We start from the raw sequence: 13,173 nt of genomic DNA, 5'->3' as shown, positions 1-13,173 counted from the left end.
CGGTCATTTATTTTAAAGTTGGTTTGGTGCAGAGCCTGTGCGGTCTTTAGTGGAGGATGCCTAGACCGGAGTCGGTTTCCTTGGATGTCGTGAGTGTCTTCATGAATTTTTAATTGAGGGTTAGTCATGATTTTTTGAAATTCTCTAACCAGAGCGTGTTCACGGCGCAGGTTAGGAGGGGCTATGTTACTGAGAAGGGGCAGCCACGTTGTAGGAGTTGGCCTGATTGTGCCTGATATAATACGCATTGTTGCATTAAGCTGGCTATCTACCATGTGTGTGTGTGTGTGTTTGCTGTTGAGCCACGCTGGGGCACAGTATTCTGCCACTGGATACACCGAGCCAAGTGCGGATGTTCTTAAGGTAGATGCTGTGGAGCCCCAAGTGGTGCCACAGAGCTTCTGCAATATGTTGTTGCGTGTTTTAAGTTTCGCTCCAGTTTTCGTCAGGTGTTCTTTGAATGTTAGTGTCCTATCTAGGGTAACCCCAAGGTACTTTGGGTGTTTGTTGTGATCTATGATGAAGTATTACCTCAAAAAACAGCATAAATATTCATTCAGATCTCGATAACATATCAAAGTGATGCACAGATTGGCAATTTCATTAAGCTGTTGGAATTAGTCAATTCATGCAAACAGCTCTTTGTACAGATATGAAATAGAATAATCACATAGACGCAGTCGTTGGTAAAGTAAGTGGCAGACTTCGGTTAATAATCAGAATGTCAGGGAAATGCAGGCAGTCTACGAAGAAGATTGCTTACAAATCACTCCATCGATCCGTTCTACAATATTGCTCAAATGTGCGGAACACGTATCAGATAATACTAACAAGGAATATTGAACGTAGACAGCAGTACGTTTGAAGCACAGATTCTGAAGAGAGTGGACTCTCAGAATTTCGGAGACAGACTTAAGCTGTCCCAAGAAAGCCTACTTAGATGCGGCTTTATACAAGGTCTCTGGGAACATAGTACAACCCCTTCCCTATCGCTCTCGTAGAGATCACGCGCACTCCAGTAGATTAATTACAGCACCCACGCAGGCTGTTAAACAGTTATTCTTGCTACGCTCCATACGTGAACGGAACATGTAAAAAACCATAACAACTAGTATAATGGGACAAACCCTTTGGGATGCTCTTCAAATTGGTTCGCAGACTATACAATGTTGAGTCAAAACATTATGATTCCTTCCCACCGCGACATTTGATGCCGCCTGGTGACGTTACGGGCACAGGAAGCGGTAACATCAGTATGTAAGAGAAGCAGACACGGAAGGGGGATCACCTTTGCGAAAATATGGGCTGAAAATGTGGGAATCGATTGAGATAAGCGAGAAAGGGCAGAATAATATAATGTAGAGCCTGTGAACGAGTATCTCGTAAACGGCGAAACTGGTCGAATGACCGAGCGAGGTGGCGCAGTGGTTCGACACTGGACTCGATTTCGGAAGGACGACGGTTCAATCCCGCGTCCGGCCATCCTGACTTAGGTTTTCCGCGATTTCCCTAAATCACTCCAGGTAAATGCCGGGATGGCTCATCTGAAAGGGCACGGCCGACTTCCTTCCCCATCCTTCCCTAATCCGATGAGACCGATGACCACGCTGTCAGGTCTCCTTCCCCAAAACCAACCAACTGGTCGAATGTTTACGTGCTACTGTCGTGAACATCTACGGAAAGTGACAGAAGGATAGTGTAACTATCACTAGGCGCTACATGGTTGGACGTCCACGACTCTTCACAGAACGTGAGGTTCGGAGACTTCTCCGCTCTGCAGTATAGGGCAGACGGTGATCTCTACCGAAAGAGCGCCATGCTGGTGCTTGTACAAGTGTTTCGGAGCAACCCGCTCGTCGTACATTGTTGAACATGTAGCTCCACAGCAGACCAGCGCGACGTGTTTACACGTTGACTCAACGACATCGACAATTCCGATTGCAGAGGACACGGGACAGTCAGTTTTCGACCGTCGATCAATGGAAACACGTCGGCTCTTCGAGTGAATCACAGTTTTGCTACACTAGGTCGACAGTCGCCTCCACAAACGCCGTCCTCGAGGTAAACAGCGGCTCGAAAAGTGCAGCGCGCCACAGACGCAGGCCTGGTGGGAGCAGTATTATGCTGTGGGAGACATTCTTCTGGGCTTGTATGGGACCTGCGGTTGTAATCGAAAATACGCTGACAACTGCGAACCACCTACATCCTTTCATGATTGATATATTTCCCGACGACGATGTCTCCTGTCAGCAGTGTAATTGTGTCTTGCAGCGAGGACCGTGCTACAGTGTGAAACTTCCTAATTAAATTTCTTTCTTTACATAAACTGAAATAACTCAGATGGGGTGAAACTTCTAAATTTAATTCTGAAACTGCTGAGTGAAACTGAACGTACTGAGCCTACTTTCTCTTTACTTATTCTTATGGTTACAACACTGACTCACAATATTCTAGCGCAACACAATCTGGCTGCTCAAAAAATGATAACCTGACTTCAAATAATTAATAGAAAAGAATGGTCCTGATAAGAAGAAATCCTAACACTAACCTATACATTTCATAAGTGACTTACCTAAAAGAAAATCATTACACCAATTACAGCAATGCAGAAAACACCAATAAAGCCAGTTAAAGAAAACTACTGCACGCTCTAACCACTCATAGGCGTGTGGTTAACAACTTTTACTTTTTTTTTTTTTTTTTTTTTTTGCAGAGCAAAGAATATATTTGGCAGATTTTACCTCAATCATGTGACAACGAGTTAAAAAAAATTATATAATTATTAGTAATAAATATGACGGATACACATTCAGTCAGTCTACTCGCGCTAATACTGCAAACCTCCAACACTGCTAATTATTAACCTCTAACCTCCATCACTGCTGACTACTCATTCCCAACTTCCATCACTGCTGGCTGTTCACCTCCAAGTGTGAGTCCAACCAGCCACAGTCTCTTACAAAGTGCACACAGCGCTGCCCGAGCTATTAATACAGAGCGTTACATAGCGCTGTCAACATACATAAACAGTTTACTTACAAGTGGTTTGAGGAGCATTACAGTGACCTCACGTTGATGTCCTGGGGACAAAATTCTCCTAATGTAAATCCTGTGGAGTGCCTCTGGGCCGCTATCGGGCGCCGTCACCGAGTACGCAAATCAGCGGTCCGTTATTTGCGAAAATTACAGAACATGTGCGTAAACATTTTATGCCTCATACCCCCACAAACCTACCTACAAAGTATCGTATCCATGAATCGCAGAATCACTGACGCATTTTGTTTCTTGAGCTGGTGGTCATAATGTTTTGCCTCGTCAGTGTAGACGTACATATAGATGACAGGAGGTGAATGATAAGATTTGCTAATGACACTGCTATTCTCAGCTAAGAGGAAGAACTACATATGTTGAATGGAATGTCTAATGAACACAGAATATTAGTTGCGAGAAAACCGGAGAGGGACTAAAGTAATAAAATGTAGACGTAGTTAAGGAATTTTCTTACCTTGGAAGCAAAATAACCCATGACGAACGGGCAAGGAGGACATCAAAAGCTCACGACCACAGACCGAAAGTCTTTCCTGCGCAAGAGAAGCATACTGGTATCAAACATAGACCTTAATCTGAGGAAAATATTTCAGTGAATGTATGTTTGGAAAGCAGAATTTTACGGTAGTCAATCATGGAAACAGAAATAAGGGTGTGACTCTACAGAAGAATGTTGAAAATTAGGTGGATTGATACGGAGCGGAATGAAGAGGTTCCCCGCAGGATTGGCGAAGAATGGATCGTATGGAGAACACTGACAAGAAGAAGGAACAGGACGATAGCACATGCATTAGGTCATCAGGGAACAACTTCCATGTTACTAGAGGGAGCTATAGAGTATAAAAACTGCAGACGTAGAGACTGGAATGCCTACAACAAATACTGAGATTGTAGGATGGCTCACCTCCTTGCGATAGAGGACAGAGAGACTGCTAATCCGACAAATCAGTTGGAAACAATGAGTAGTGAGTAGTGGCTTACACTAGCTGAGAATTCTTACAGGTAATCGGTCTGGCGTCTGCATTACCTGCGATTAGTTCTAAGCGGTCGTTCCGCATTAAATCGCTTCGTCCATATATTCCGAGATTTTAAGGGAACTCTTCCCAGTGGATGTTCTGGAATTGTGTAATCATACAGTTATGGTTCCTTGGCCTATCCGCGCGCAATAAGTTTCATTCGTACACAAGAAAGTTTGAGTCAGTTATCAATCCCTGTATGAAGCGTGGATCATGTGGATGGTTTCTTGCATTTCGTTACACTTTTTCTGGTGTTTTAAGTATTCTCTACGAAGGTATTGCACAAAACTGTTGTCCAAGCTGTTTAGCTATGTAACTAATTAACATTCTGCCTCGTCTTTTTTAGTGTTCCGCTGAGTATCAGTACAGCCTGTTTGGAAAATTCCGTTACAGATTTCTATGACTTGTAGAGGGGAGTGAGAACATAATATTTTGAGTATTAACGCATTTCCGGAAACGTTATCCAACGACGTTTCAGAGTACCTAAGTTACGGACGCCGACGCCTGTAAATGTGTGTATACAAGTATTCAGTGTGATTCCGTGATGATGGTACAGACTTTCTAGGATAATGGAGAAGGATAAATATAACAAGAAACTTTAGTGAAAACTTTTCTATGGAGACAGTAATTTTGCAATGATTTCATGTGAATGTTTTGATGAGTAATCACTTATCGAAACTGGCTTCAGTAGTAAATCGTCGATCGTGTTTAATCACTATAACAGTCCCAGCCGTGATATTTTGCATTTGCTTTTTATCGGCATAGCTGTAATCATTAATTAGTGGACATAGAGGTCATCCTGTTTTAATCCAATGTTCGTATAGAAACGACGAATAAAGCCAATCTACTTTAAACATGGAACCATCAAGTAAATCACTGCGATTTATTGGAACAAACATCCGGAATATTCGAAAGCGATGACACGTGTCCTCGGTGTCCTCGCTGATAAAATAAATAAAGGAACATTACCGCATATAGCACGCAATCAAATTGTGCATAGTTTTTGTTACATCGTTTCTGGGACACTGCTCACAACACATCCCAAAGGTCAAAGATGATATAGCTTTTATGCGACAAATTTACTACAATCCCGCTTGCAAGCTATATCATGTCTACTTGCTTTTTCGTTCCCATCAGTGTAATTGATACGAACACAACGATGACTTTGCTATTACACAAAAGTAACCAATACGGGCCACAGGGCAATGAAATCTTTATCCGTTGCAAATATTTGCCTGCCAATATTCATCCACACTCAGAAATTCACAGTTCTGTTAATTCAGATATACGCTGACAATTTCTATCTTTTTTAATTTTTTTTTTTAATTTTTAAGTAGGAAATGCCGTTATACCGTGTGAATTCCGTAAGGTATCCTTTCCCTCAGGTATACTTTTTTATCGCAGAGAAACTAAAAACAAGGAATAACATTATACAGAAGCTCTGTGGAACGACATGGGGAGCGGCAGCTACTACGTTACGGACATCAGCCTTAAGTCTCGTCTTCTCAGCTGCCGAATATTGTGCGCCGGTATGGCTAAACAGCCCCCACACCCATAGAATCGATGCACAGCTCAATAACACAATGAGAATGATCGCTGGTGTAATAAAGACTACACCCGTGGAATAGCTCCCAGTACTAAGCCACATACCACCCCCTAACCTACGCCGCACAAACGCTCTTATAAGAGAGTACAAAAAGATAATGAGCAATCGGAATCTACCCATCCATGAGAATTTTGAAGATGCCACCCAAAGCCGCCTCCGCTCCAGAAGGTCACCCATCAGAACCGCAATAGCCACATCTGCAACAGAGGAAGAATTCAACATAACCAGCGCCTGGCACCAAGAATGGTCCTTAAAGAACATCAGCAAACTTCCATATATCTCCCAGAAGCCTCCAGGTTTTGACTTATCACGCAAAACCTGGGCAACTTTAAACAGAATTAGAACTAAACATGGCAGATGCGCCTATTCCCTCTACCAGTGGGGCATGACAGAATCGCCGCTATGTCAATGTGGAGAAAATGAAACTATCCAGCACATAATAGAAGACTGCCCCAGGACAGCCTATGATGGGACTCCAGAAGATATCCTGATGGCGACTCCAGAATCAATTGCATATATTAACTCATTAGATGTTTGTTTGTAATTACTTCCAAACTACTATAACTTTGTATAACTACTGTAACATGTGTATTATGTGTAATTTTGTATAATTTTGTATAATTCTGTATAACTATTGTAATAACTGTAAGAATATCTAATGCAAAATTATTACAATTTTGCATATTGATTGTAATAACAATTGTGTCTAAATGCCATACGCTAAATAAATAACTTTTTTATCATTTTATATGTATCTGCGAAGAAGCTAAACACGACACTGGCAGCAAGAAAAGAAAATACATAGTTATAAAATTACAAAGAAGGTCTTGAATCTCTCATTCTTTTATTGAGCATTAAATGATTCTGCAGGAGATTATTTCTTTACTCATGCGAGTTTCATTTCATTCTCACAAAATAGTATGCTGCAAGTCGAGTTGTCATAGCTGAAAGGGTGATCTAGGTGACATAGAACCGTGTTATTGATAAATAACAATCATATTTCCCTAAAAACATAGATTGCAGGTTCGACTTACAGATACTGAAGTTGGAAAAATCGATAGAGGGTTTATGACGGGCGATTGTTGTGTTCCCGAACTGACTACTTCAAACTAATTTACTGGCCAAGCATTTAACAAAATAAACTTCATTAAAGCGGGAATGTGGGGTTTCGTCGTATGTTACCCAAATAACATTGTCGCAGAACAAAAAATGCAAGTTACAACTGTGGTATAACTTAACATTACCGAGACTCGGAGAAGAAGAAGCAAGATCCTATTTTCTATTATTTAACCAAAAAGGACTGAAGAATACTCTATCACATATATTTAACATATAAAGATGAAATTGATCTTATACTTACGATAATGTCTTGCTGCAGTTAAGATTTCACCGACAAAATTTCGGTAGTGGTTCATGGTCATTTTTTGAATATTTCACTGTAAGGAACACGTTGTCATCAGCGGCTCGTCACAGAAAGATATCGACATTATGATTTAGTAGGTTCGTACCGCCAACTGACTTCAGTTCTGTGAAAATATCCTGGCCACACATTAAAAGGTTATCATATGTAGTCGTCCAAACGAAAATACAAAACACAAAGTAGCTCAATGACCATCAAACGTACGGGTATGCTGTGAAGTGGTTGCCGTCGCTTCGGGAAGAATGCAGGATAACATCGTTGGTAAACATTGGGAAAATATTCAGCACCAAACTTGTTCGTACTGCTGCATATTAGTGTTAACGTAAAACTAACGTCGCCAGAGATAGAAACATAGGACAGAACCTTGCAGCACTGAATGCAATCGTGAGGGCCATAAGCCGTGGCGCACGGACCTTGCAGTCGAACGTTAAGCGTGCCGAGTTTCTGACGTCATAGCGCAGAAAAAGCACGTTGAGGAGTCTTCTGAACGTGCACAGCCGTCGTTAGCACCTGAGATATTCTGAACGTACGTGTGCACATAGACCAGTGAGATGAAAGAATGCCACCTTCGACATGTAACGTCATATTGTTCAGTACAAAGTCACCGTAGTGGATTTTGCTTGAAGTGATTGGGTATATATTCCGTTTCTGAACACCAGAAAACTGAGGATCTCTCAAGGACCCGTCTTTAATTACACGATTTGTTCTAACAAAATGACGGGACACATCATAATGATAGTTAAAGAATTATTTTGTACTGCAAATTGCGAAAGTATCTCATTTCAAGGCAACGGCACATTCAGAATCCGACCAAAATAACTTGTTGTTGGTGCAAATCGGTACAATCAAATGTCAGTTAAACATACCTACGATTAAAGCTTTCAGGAGATAACGAGATACGAATGTCGGTACTCCAGCGTTCATGGTCAGAATAGCCCAACGAGTAGAGGAGCAGAATTGTAAGTAGACCGGTGATGTGTTGCTGGTTTAAATCTCAGGGGATCTAGAAATATTTTTTACTAACTTCCTCGTTTCGTAATACGTTCTGGTACTTTCTTAATGGTTTAATAAAAGTATGATCCATAATATTGATGTTATGCAAATACACTGAAGTGCCAAAGAAACTGGTATAGGCATGCCTATTCAAATACAGAGATACGTAAACAGACAGAATACTGCGCTGCGTTCGACAACGCCTATGCGAGACAAAAAGCGTCTGGCGCAGTTGTTAGGTCGGTTACTGCTGCTACAATTGCAGGTTATCAAGATTTAAGTGAATTTGAATGTGGTGCTACAGTCGGTGCACGAGCGACGGGCCATAGCATCTCCGAGGTTGGGACGAAGTGGGGATTTTCCCATATGACCATTTCACGAGTCTACCATGACTATCAGGAATCCGGTAAAACGTAAATCTTCGACATCGCTACGGACAGAAGAGATCCAGCAAGAACGGGGCTAACGACAACTGAAGAAAATCCTTCAAGTGCTACCCTTCTACAAATTGCTGAAGATTTCAATGCTGGGCCATCAACAAGTGTCAGCGTGCGAACCATTCGACAAAACATCATCGATATGGGTTTTAGCAGACGAAGGCCCACTCGTGCACCGTGGATGACTGCACGACAAAAAGCTTTACGTCTCGCCTGGACCCGTCAACACCTCTATTGGACTGTTGTTGACTGGGATAAGCCGAGCGGTGTAAGGTGCTGCAGTCATAGACAGTGCGGCTAGTCACGGCGAATGTTCGAGTCCTCCCTCGGGCATGGGTGTGTGTGTTTGTGCTTAGGACAATTTAGGTTAAGTAGTGTGTAAGCTTAGGGACTGATGACCTTGGTAGTTAATCCCATAAGATTTCACACACATTTGAATTTTTTTGTTGATGACTGGAAACGTATTGGTTGGTCGGACGCGTCTCGTTTCAAATTGTATCGAGCGGATGGACGTGTAGGGTATGGAGACAACCTCATGAATCCATGGGCCCTTGATGTCAGCAGTGGACTCTTCCAGCTCGTGGGACTGTGCGGCTGGTCCCGGCGGAGGTTCGAGCTCTCCCTCGGGTATGGATGTGTGTGTTTGTCCTTAGGATAATTTTGGTTAAGTAGTGTCTAAGTTTAAGGACTGATGACCTTATCGGTTAAGTCCCATAAGATGTCACACACATTTTTTTTCAAGCTCGTGGAGGCTCTGTAATGGTATGGGGCGTGTGCAGTTGGAGTGATATGGACCCCCTGATATGTCTAGATACGACTGACAGGTGACACGTACGTAAGCACCTTGTCTGATAACCTGCATCCTCTCATGTCCATTGTGCATTCCGACGGACTTAGGAAATTCCAGCAGGACAATGCGACACGCCACACGTCCAGAATTGCTACAGAGTGGCTCCAAGAACACTCTTCTGAGTTTAAACACTGCCGCTGGCCACCAGTTTCCGCAGACATGAACATTATTGAGCATATCTGGGATGGCTTGCAACGTGCTGTTTAGGTCTTCATCCCAGTCGTACTCTTACGAATTTATGGACAGCCCTGCAGGTTCATGGTGTCAGTCCCCTCCAGCACTATATCAGCACATTTGTGGAGTTCATGGCATGTCGTGTTGTGTCGCTTGCGCATGCTCGCGGGGGACCTACACGATATTAGGCAGGTGTACCAGTTGCTTTGGCTCTATAGTGAATAAATGCGCTGCTTCTGAAGATTGAATTTGTTCGATTCGTTTGTTTGCAGTACTAGTATTAAGATTTTTTTGCACTTCCTTCTTTCAAGTTCCGTATTGTACGAGTTGGAAAGTGGTGGTGGTGGTGGTGGTGGTGGTGTGTTGGGGCTTATGGGCGCTCAACATCGAGGTCATCAGCGCCCTGACACACATTAAAAGGAACGAATGTGGACAGACCTAAGAAAACTAAAGCACACACTCAAAGAAAGCAGGAAAAGAAGGAAAATGCTACATAAGAAAGTAAAACCTAAGGAAAGGGGAAACATAGCAACAAGAATGTCACAGGAAATTGTTATTGGCTGGCCACTTACATAAAATATGGGCGAGCTTGTCACACAGTGAGAAAATTAAAATCCTCTCCCCAAAATCTTTGTAAAAACATTTGACAGGGCACAGAACTTTAAAACTTTAACCACATTCGTCCGAGTGTTGCCTAAAAGAGATGGCAGGTCCGCTGGCAAGTCAGCTGCGACCCGCTGGTCAGAAAATAAAACGCAATCCAATAAAACGTGGCGCACAGTGACCTGGACGCCGCAAGCACCACACATTGGAGGGTCCTCTCGCCGGAGCAGGAAGCCATGCGTCATAGGGCTGTGGCCTATTCGAAGCCGAGTGAGGAGAACCTCGTCCCGTCGATGGGGCTGAAAGGAAGTACACCACACACGCGTTGTGGGCTTGGCTATACGGAGCTTATTGTCAGTCACTTCCAGCCACTCATCCTCCCACCGACGAATGACCCGTGAGCTCAACAGCGAGGTGAGTGCGTGCAAGGGGATAGCACACTGAGATACTTGTGGGGCGAGACACGCCTCCTTGGCTGCGAGATCTGCCCTTTCATTCCCACCAATGCCGACATGCCCCGGAACCCAGCAGAAAGCTACAACCTTCCCCAGTCGCTGTAGTCGGAGGAGGGCATCCTGGATGGTCTGGACAATTTTGTCTGCCGGATACAAACGTTGCAATGAGTGAAGGGCACTGAGTGAATCGGAACAAACAAGACATTTAGGAGAGGAAGAATGTCTCATGTGCTCCAGTGCCCGCAAGATCGCAAACAATTCTGCATCAAAGACAGTAAAAGTCTGAGGCAGTCGGACACGATATGGAAAAACAACTGAGCAACCAACAGAATCCCCTTGTTTCGACCCATCCGTAAAAACAGCTACATAGTCGTGGTGCTCAGATAAAATGGCAGAAAGTGCTGCATTAATAACGGTGGCAGGAGTGCAATCTCTCTTGTACTGCAATAAATCTAAAATCACTCCGGGCCTCTTCAGTAACCATGGTGGTAGGCGGTTAAAACCTTGGATTTGGGGTTTGCTACTGATTAACAACAATGATCACGTAAGAATGACCTCGCGGTTGTTACTAAAAAGTGAGAACGAGAAATAATTGCTATCTTACGTGGAGAAATATTGTAAATTTGTGTTGCACTATTTGTAATGTAACTTTTATAAGCCGTTATCCATAATGACTGAACATGGTGCTTTCCTTATTGTTTTGTAACATGTTCGTGGATATTGAAATTTTTATACACTCCTGGAAATGGAAAAAAGAACACATTGACACCGGTGTGTCAGACTCACCATACTTGCTCCGGACACGGCGAGAGGGCTATACAAGCAATGATCACACGCACGGCACAGCGGACACACCAGGAACCGCGGTGTTGGCCGTCGAATGGCGCTAGCTGCGCAGCATTTGTGCACCGCCGCCGTCAGTGTCAGCCAGTTTGCCGTGGCATACGGAGCTCCATCGCAGTCTTTAACACTGGTAGCATGCCGCGACAGCGTGGACGTGAACCGTATGTGCAGTTGACGGACTTTGAGCGAGGGCGTATAGTGGGCATGCGGGAGGCCGGGTGGACGTACCGCCGAATTGCTCAACACGTGGGGCGTGAGGTCTCCACAGCACATCGATGTTGTCGAAAGTGGTCGGCGGAAGGTGTGTTTGTTTATTATATTCACTGTGTTTCTGTATTATCTGTTGCAAAACAAAAACTGCATCTATCGTAGAGCGCCCTATCCTAAAATCCATTTGTTGCTCATGCAGTACTTGTTCCGTCATGTTTTTAACTCTTGTGTTTAAAATATTGGCATATATCTTGTTCGGTCAATCTAGTGAACTTATTGCTCTGTAGTAAAAAACTGATATCAGTGTAGCAATCGCTTCACTGTTTGGGAATACTCTTATTGTTGCAAAATTGCTTTGAGAGGCGTATCATCGTAAATGTAGCCTCATTCATCCACATTGTAGCAATTCAGCATTAATACTATCTCTTACTGTCGCTTTTCTTTTCTTAAGTAATGATAATGCAGATTTTATTTCGCCAGTCTGTATTTCATCTAGCAGATAAAGAAGATGACCTTCGGACAGGAATTTACACTCCTGGAAATGGAAAAAAGTACACATTGACACCGGTGTGTCAGACCCACCATACTTGCTCCGGACACTGCGAGAGGGCTGTACAAGCAATGATCACACGCACGGCACAGCGGACACACCAGGAACCGCGGTGTTGGCCGTCGAATGGCGCTAGCTGCGCAGCATTTGTGCACCGCCGCCGTCAGTGTCAGCCAGTTTGCCGTGGCATACGGAGCTCCATCGCAGTCTTTAACACTGGTAGCATGCCGCGACAGCGTGGACGTGAACCGTATGTGCAGTTGACGGACTTTGAGCGAGGGCATATAGTGGGCATGCGGGAGGCCGGGTGGACGTACCGCCGAATTGCTCAACACGTGGGGCGTGAGGTCTCCACAGTACATCGATGTTGTCGCCAGTGGTCGGCGGAAGGTGCACGTGACCGTCGACCTGGGACCGGACCGCAGCGACGCACGGATGCACGCCAAGACCGTAGGATCCTACGCAGTGCCGTAGGGGACCGCACCGCCACTTCCCAGCAAATTAGGGACACTGTTGCTCCTGGGGTATCGGCGAGGACCATTCGCAACCGCCTCCATGAAGCTGGGCTACGGTCCCGCACACCGTTAGGCCGTCTTCCGCTCACGCCCCAACATCGTGCAGCCCGCCTCCAGTGGTGTCGCGACAGGCGTGAATGGAGGGACGAATGGAGACATGTCGTCTTCAGCGATGAGAGTCGCTTCTGCCTTGGTGCCAATGATGGTCGTATGCGTGTTTGGCGCTGTGCAGGTGAGCGCCACAATCAGGACTGCATACGACCGAGGCACACAGGGCCAACACCCGGCATCATGGTGTGGGGAGCGATCTCCTACACTGGCCGTACACCACTGGTGATCGTCGAGGGGACACTGAATAGTGCACGGTATATCCAAACCGTCATCGAACCCATCGTTCTACCATTCCTAGACCGGCAAGGGAACTTGCTGTTCCAACAGGACAATGCACGTCCG

Source organism: Schistocerca serialis, chromosome 2 (assembly GCF_023864345.2).
Source record: "Schistocerca serialis cubense isolate TAMUIC-IGC-003099 chromosome 2, iqSchSeri2.2, whole genome shotgun sequence".
NCBI lineage: Eukaryota > Metazoa > Arthropoda > Insecta > Orthoptera > Acrididae > Schistocerca > Schistocerca serialis.
This window is presented reverse-complemented; position numbering follows the sequence as displayed.